The 8,470-nt window shown below is 42.3% G+C and overlaps 1 protein-coding gene across 1 annotated transcript in view; it reads right to left on the reverse strand.

The window, feature by feature from the left end:
- The window catches only part of NRG2 (neuregulin 2), a 245,309-nt gene that overhangs the window by 160,536 nt on the left and 76,303 nt on the right, over positions 1-8,470 (reverse strand).

The raw sequence follows: 8,470 nt of genomic DNA on the forward strand, positions 1-8,470 counted from the left end.
ACCAGCTAAGCAACCAAGACTTCAACGGAGCACTGTGCCCCTGAACAACTTGGTCTTATGGGAAAGACTTCAATAAATATTTGCTGAGCTCCTGTTTTGTACCAAGGCCTAGGTTAGATGTTAGAAAGGGCATGGAAGAAGAACAAGATGGTGACCCTGCCTTTAAAAAGTAATAAAAGATACTGCCACTCACTTCGTCCACAACACCCCAAGGAGGTAGGGAGTGCAAGCTCCCTACAAGCTTCCACAACAGAGATGACTTTGTCCTGTAATTGCTGATTATCAGTATCAAGAAAGATATAAAAGAGGGAGATGTGTGCTCACCCAAGTGTTTGCCACTGTCACAGAAGATGGCCCACACAGAATCCAAACACAAGAGGGATTCCCTATGGTTCTTAACCTGGCATCCATGAACTTTTTAAAGAATTTGATCATTGTGCCTCAAAAGAATTGATTTTTCTATTGCATCCTATGTATTTCATTTTATGCATTTAAAAACATTATTCTGAGAAGGGGGTCGCCAGACCAACAAAGGGGTCTATGAACCAAGAGAGGTGCAGGGTTCCTGCTCCACATGATAAGCTTCTCTGGGTGCTTATGTTGTGAGTGACTATGTGATGATTGCATCAAGCTTTTGAATATCCAAAGCATCCTAAACCACTCAAATATTCCTTCAATATGCCCACGAAAAACCAAGTGGTTGAAGGATGTTCATTTGTCTGGACCACAGCATGCAGGTGGAGGGAGCACCTGTTAAGCTGATAGACTGGTACTTAGATCTTAGACACACATTGCAGATTGTCAACGAGATGAGACCAGAACTAAATACAAAGGAAAAAAACAGGTTAGAATGGATTTGAGAAATTATAATGTTTTCAATATCCCCAGGTTTTCCCCTGAAACATAAGGAGTAAACATTTTTTCAGTACTATATGTTTCTGATGAGAGGTGCCTGGTAGAGTGGGTAGAGTGCTGGACTTGGAGCCAGGAAGACCCAGGTTCAAAACCTACCTCCAACATCACTTGCACTGATCTAGGTAAGTCATTTAACTTCTGTGTTCTTCAGGAAGCTTGTTATGCCTTATGGATAATTGGGGAAAGGAGTGCTCATACTGGAAATTCTTCATGCTGACGAAAATTACAGGTCCTTTGAATACTTGAATATTCTCCTGGTGATGCTTTATGTCTATGAATCATGGAATGCCATAGTCTCTGTAGAACCAAACTGTGAGTCACTCAGAGGGTAAGGGAAAGACTCACGGTGGGCATAAATAGGTCACAGCATATAAGTGGTATAAATGGTATCATCAAAGAGACGTATGACCAGAAAAGGAGGTGAGCCAGTTGGTGACGTATCAAGCAAGAAGGGTAGCAGATGGACCATTGGCATGTGTCATTGGTACTTGAAAAAACGTTAGGAGACCTAAAGAAAGGGTCATGGGATGCTGGGTGAGCTCTCTGGGGAAAATTTAGAGGAAGACCCAGACAAGAGTTGCATAGGATGAGAAGGTACAGATGTATTGCAATCTTCATGGATGGCGGAAGGAGGAGAGTCCTATTTTAATGAGCTTATAGATTCATTAAAGCATCATAACCTGGAGGATATTAGATTGATGGTCCAGCCATACTGGTCTACTTACTGCTTCTCATACATAACATGCCATCTCCCATGGACATTGCTTTGTATTGACTGTCCCCGTGATCTCTCTCCCTGGCTTCTACCTCTTAGAATTCTTGCCTTCCTTCAAGATTCAGCTCAAGTAACACCTGCAGGAGGTTTTTCTTGGTCTTTTCAGTTGTTAGTGTCTTCTCATCCAAGTTTACCTTCTGTCTGCTTTGCATGTGTCTTGTTTATCTTTTTAGATGTCTATGTTCCCTCTCCTGACAGAATGTAAGCTGTTTGAGAGCAAAGACTGTTTCATTTATCATTGTATCCCCTGTGCCTGGCACATTAAGTAGGCACTAACTCAATGCTTGTTGATTTATTCTGGATAACTGGGGAACAGAGGGAGACACTGAATGCCCCTGCCCCCTGATAATGTCTTTGATAAGGCCACTTGTGTCCAAATAATACGAAAACGCAAGTGTCCACCCCTTCACCTGCACCAGCCAAAGTCACAGACCAAGCAAATATAACTAAACAGTTATTTAATCATCATCTTCCACATCCTTGAAGGCTTATTAGATAAAGATGGGAGCCCAGCTATTCTCCATCTCCGCCCAGATCACATTGTGAGTATAAGAAAAAACTTCTTGGGGCAGCCAGGTGGCGCAGTGGATAGAGCACCAGCCCTGGAGTCAGGAGGACCTGAGTTCAAATCTCACCTCAGACAGTTGACACTTACTAGCTGTGTGACCCTGGGCAAGTCACTTAACCCCATTGCCTAGCCAAAAAGAAAAAAAAAAAACTTCTTGAGAATTGAGGGTCCTAAATGACTTAAAGACTGAAACTATGGAATCACTTCCCCTAGAGGACTTTAGAAGCAGGATATACCTATCTTTAGTGATTTAAAAAATTCCTGCTCTCATACAAAAGGAAAGAGGAAACAACACAGGACCCCAGGGACATTCAATTACCATTTGGTACACAAGGAACCCTTTAATCCAGGCTTGTCACATTGTCCTTACAGCAATCTCAAAAATGGACAAGTCTCCCTGCCACCAAAAGACAGAGAAGCATATTGAGGCCTAAGAAAACAAGACTCAAAATGGAAACTTGGGATGGGCTAACTTTAGGGCTCCATGGTTATCTCTCCCTCCTTCATCACCAAGACTTATCTCAAACACTCTCTGCTCCACCCCACCCCACCTCCACCTCCACTGAAGTGACCAGACCCACCCTGAAGTTCTGGGCTGGATTCTCTCTCCCCAGGGGGAGGCTGTACCCATTCTACTCCACTTCAGCCCACAGTCCTAGATTCTGGCCTAGTTTGTGACAAAGACAAGAGAGGAGATTTCTCTCCTAACTGGTTGGGGGGAGGGAGAGAGAGAAGATAGAGGGTAACAGAGGTAGTTGAGAGGCAGAAGGCTGGTTCATTAACACTAAATTACCCTTTGGCGAGGACACTGAACATTGCAGTGGAAATGATTGCTCACATCTAACCAAAACAACATTTGTAAAATATGAGAATTTACTTAGTCAACATTATTCATTAGCTCTTTTGAAACATTTCTCTTTGTTTAAATATGAGCAATGAGACCAAAGCCTCCACACCCGGTTGCTTTCTTCTCTGTTTTTTTAGATTTTTTTAAAAAAATTTTATAAAGTATCTTTCTCCTGAAACTGAGTTCTACCACTGTCTTCCTATGGTGACTAGGAGAAAGAGGAGATGGATTCTATGACTTTGTTGGGTCTCAGTTTCCCCTACAGGAAAGTAGGGAAATAAAATCTGCCCCAGCCTCACCTTCTTGGGCTACAGCAAGAAAGGGGAGAGACTGTTTTTCGTACTCCCAATCATCTCATAATGCTTGGGATCTCCTAGCTCTTAAAGAGCCATCAGGGCTTTTAGGATTGGTTATAGGTTCCATACTCCCAACTCCAACCTATCTTACCCACACTGGTATCAATCTACTGGTTTCTAGTTCCATCTGATTCCACTTCTGGCCCCTCAGCCTCCAAGCTTAAGCTATAGGTGCTGAACTCATAGTAGAGAAGAGAGAAAAGAATGTGTTCTCAGAGGCTACATATTGAGTGTTTGGGAGATGTGAAGAGTGGGTTCTGGTCCCTCAAGTTTTCTTGGTTCCCTTTCACATTGGAGCAGCTCCTGGAAGCTTTCCTGAATGGGAGGGGTTGGCTCTGTATTTCTAATTAAGCTCTTAGAACTGGGGTATGTTCCTAGGCAAGATAGTCACCTTCCATGAATAAAAGAACATTTTGAAGCCTTCTCAGGACCAGTGGGCATATCTTTGGGAAAAACAAAGTACTTTCTTTTGGGCTAGGAAAACCAACTTGGCTCAGGAAAAAAAAGTTTACTAAACCTTAGAGTTAATTAACCTATATCATATGTGTGTGCATACTGGACCACATGTAGATATATATGGATATATATCTATATATCTATATCTATATCAATCTATCTATCTATATCTATCTATCTATATCTATCTATCTATCTATCTATCTATCTATATATATATATATATATATATATATATATATCTATCTATATGCTACAGTTCACGTATTTGTACTCCTTGGTATCTCTCAGGCTAATTCCAACTTAATGTGGCAGAGGATTTAGGCTGAAAGCTACAATTTCCATATTCATTGGTTTTAGTGAAATTTGGCCCTCCTATCGCCACCCTCACCCCCACCTACCAGTACTACTGAAGATGGTCAACATTTCCCTAAGTTTGCATCCTATTGGCCACCATGGCCCCTAGGAGCCTGGCTGGAAGCATGACCAGGATGTGTGGCAGGCTATCTGAGGCAGCCAAGAATGCATCTCCCACCCCATTTCACTATTCTTGAGAGTGGGAATCTCCCCATCTATTCCCAGGTTCTCTTCTCAAACCCATCAGCCTTGCTGATATACACAATCTAAACCTCCCTGTGGAAGCTGTACCAGCAGATGCAAAGCAGAGGCTAAGGTAGAAGCCAGGCATTGTGCTCCTGGTCTATTCTCTGAAAGGAGAGTAGACACTGTGGCCTACTCTTCTCCCCTTGTTATGGTAAAGGGTTGCCAGATGGAGCATCAGTGCCATCTGTGTGGAGCATCAGTTGGCACCATGACAGGAAGGGCAGGCTTGGGCTCAGGCCTAGTTCTTTCTTCCCTGTTCCCTCTGATCTTCACTGAAAGGGATTGAAAGACGAGTCTCCCTCACCAAAACTGAAGGTTTCCTCTGTGAGCGAGGCAGAACACTGAGTTTGGACCACCATCTAACTGAGAGGGATAGGACAAGCAGAACAAGGAACAGCTAGGGGGCACAGTGGATAGGGCCTGAAGTCAGAAAAACCTGAGTTCAAATTCAGCCTCAGACATTTACCAGCTGTGTGATCCTGGCAAAATCATTTAACCCTATTTGCCTCAGTTTTCTCATCTGTAAAATGAGCTTCAGAAGGAAATGGCAAACCACTCCAGTATCTTGGTGAAGAAAACTCTAAAGGGGGTCATGGAGAGTTGGTCATTTCTGAAAGATGACTAAACAACAACATTATTACTGCTGCCTCTGCTGTCGTTGTCTGACATGGTGCCTGATTTTGGGAGGGTGCTTCTTCATTCTGTGTTCTGTTCTATGATCATCTCCCTGCTTCTAATATACCATTTCTTAATAAAGCTGTGTGCAAATACATTAGACCCGACACTCAGAGAGCAAAAAGAAATCATCACTGAATTCAGGGTTGAGAGGAAGGATTGGATAACTTCTAGTTTTGACTATGCCACGGATGTAGGACTTTGGCCAAATCACCTCCCTTGGTTCTCAGTTTTCTTATCAGTAAAATTAAGGGACTGTTCCTAGGGATTTCTGGGGTCCTTCCCAGCTCCAAATTTTTGGAATAAACTCTAGCCACAGGACTCTGGGGTGTTGGTTCTAGAAAGACATAGGAAGAAGCTCGAGATGGGTAGGGTTCAGCGCCCTTCATAATAGCTGACATTTGTGTAGCTTTGTACTGGGTATTGTGCTAAGCGTAAAATACCTAAGTCCTTGTAACTGTCTAGTTTATGCCAATTTTAAGTCACAACAGAAAAAGGGGTCCAATCTGCTTTCATGCTCAGATCTCAACTCAGACTTTCCTCTGTCTGCCCGTTCTCCCAAGGATTCATTTATCATCTCTATGCAGGTGACTCTCAGAACCATTTGTCCAATCCTATCCTCTCTCCGGATTCCATTCTCACATCTTCAATTGTTTATTGGATATTTTGACCTTGATGCCCCATAAACACCTTAAACTCAATTTCTTCCAAACTGAACTCATTAACTTTCTCCCTAAACCTTCCCCTCTCCCTAATTTCCCTATTACTGTTGAGGATATCACCATCTTCCCAGTCACTGAGGATTGTAAACCAACTGTCATCCTCAACTCTTCATCCTCTCACCCCCATATCCATCGTAATGCCTCTTACTCATACCTCCTTCTCTCCTCTGACACTGCCACGAGGTTGCTGTGGCCTTTCATCACATTCATCGCCTGGACTACCACAATAGCTCACTAGCTGGTCTCCCTTCCTTAAGTCTCTCCCCACTCCGGTCTATCCTCCACTTAGATGTCAAAGTGATCTTCCTGAAGTGTGTGTCACTTCCCTATTCAATAAACTCCAGTGACTCCCTATCACCTCCAGGGTCACATAGAAAATCTTCTCTTTGGCTTTTAGAGAGCCTCATGACCCTTCCTATCTTTCCAAGCTTTTAACAACTTACTCCCCTCTCCATGTACCCTTTGATCCAGTGATTCTGGCTTCCAGGCTGCTCCTTGCACAAGACCCTCCATCTCCTGACTGCAAGAATTTTCATTGGCTGTTTCTCATGCTTAAAAAATTCCCTCCTTTTTTCATTTCTGTCTCTTCACTTCCTTCAAGTCTTAGCTAAAGTCGGGGGCAGCTAGGTGGCGCAGTGGATAGAGCACCGGCTCTGGATTCGGGAGGACCTGAGTTCAAATCCTGCCTCAGATACATAACACTTACTAGCTGTGTGACCCTGGGCAAGTCATTTAACCCCCCCTGCCCAACGAAAAAAAACAAAAACAAGTGTCGACCTTCTGCAAGAAGATTTTCCCAAAAGAAGACTCTTCCTCCTTAACCTCAGAGCCCTCCCTCTGATAATAGGGCCAATTTTTCCTACATATATCATGTTTATACATGTCTGTTTGCATGTTGTCTCCTCCTTAGGAGAAGAGACTATATGAAGGGAGGCTCTCTTTGTGTCCCCAGGGCTCAGCACAGTGCCTGGTACATAACAGGTGTTTAATAAATGCTTATTGATGAAGATTGAAATTACCTTCAATAATCAATCATTCGACAAGCATACGTTAAGGGCCTACCACATGGCAGACACTGCCACAAAGTCGTACACTGAGAATACAATGAAAGGCAAAACCAGTGTCTCTTCTCAAGGATTTTACATTCTAATGAGGGAGGTGTGTACATAAATAGGTGTCTATAGAATACATACAGATCAGGTGAATGATAACCTTAGAGTTGACGGTCTTAGCTGCCGGAGAGTCTGTGAGAGACCATTATAGAAGATGCCATTTGAGTTGAATCTTGAAGGAAGTCAGCAACTTCAAGAGGCAGAGCAACCAGGGCAAGAGCCTGAAGGTAAGAGAAGGGGGCTTTTATGCAAGGAAGAGCAAGCAGGTTGGTCTGGCTGGATCATAGAGTGCATGAGAAATAAAGTACAAGAAGTCTGGAAAGATAGGTAAAGGTCAGGTTGTGAAGAGCTTTAAATACCAAAGAACTTAGCATTTGGTCCTGGATGCAATAGGGAAGTTTATTGAGTAGGTGAGCAACGTAGAGCTACATTTTAGGAAGATCATTTTGGCAGCTATGTGGAGAATGAATTCCAGTGGAGAGAGACCAGAGGTAGGGAGACCAATTAGAAGGTTGTTGTAATAGTCCAGGAAAGAGGTGATGGCCTGAACCATGGTGGTGGTTGTATAAATGGAGAGAGGGGACATATAGGACAGATATTATAAAACTAGAAATGACAAATTTTAGCAACTAAGGGGTTGAGGAAAAGTGTGGAGTTAAGGATGACAATGAGGTTGCAGTACATATGGGTGACAAGAAGGATGATGGCACCCTATAATGCTATACAGCAATTTAGAAGGTGAGTGAGTTTGGAGGGAAACATGATAAATTCTGGTTTTTGTGTGTGAAGTTTACCTTGAGAATAGGCCTAATAGGATATCCTATTCAAATGATGAGAGGGATGGTTTCAGAAAAACCTAGGAAGATATATGAACTGATGCAAAGTGAAGTAAGCAGAACCATTGTATACAGTAACAGCAGTATTGTAATGATGATCAGCTGTGAAAGACTTACCTACTCTGATCAAGACTATAATCAAAAGCAATTCTGAAGGACTAGTAATGAAAAATGCTATCCACCTCCAGAGAGAGGACTGATGAACTCTGAGTGCAGATTAAAGCATGTTGTTTTTCACTTCCTTCATTTTTCTTCCTTTTTTCTTTTTGCAACATGACTAATATAGAAATGTGTTTTGTGTGACTTCATACATATATATATACACACACATATATGTAATGGGTATTATATTGCTTGCTTCTCAATGGGTGGGGAAGGGCTGGAGGGCAGGAGAAAATTTGGAACTCAAAAATTTAAAAATAATGTTAGAAATTTTTTAAAATTTAAAAGGATATCCCATTCAAAATGTCCAATAGGCAATTGGTGATGCAGGATTAGATATCAGGAGAAAGGATAGGGTTATAAGGGCTATAGATCAATAATTAGTCAGACCAGATTGATAGATAGATAGATAGATAGATAGATAGATAGATAGATAGATAGAT

Source organism: Vombatus ursinus, unplaced genomic scaffold (genome assembly GCF_900497805.2).
Source record: "Vombatus ursinus unplaced genomic scaffold, bare-nosed wombat genome assembly UNPS02011572.1, whole genome shotgun sequence".
Classification (NCBI taxonomy): Eukaryota; Metazoa; Chordata; class Mammalia; order Diprotodontia; family Vombatidae; genus Vombatus; species Vombatus ursinus.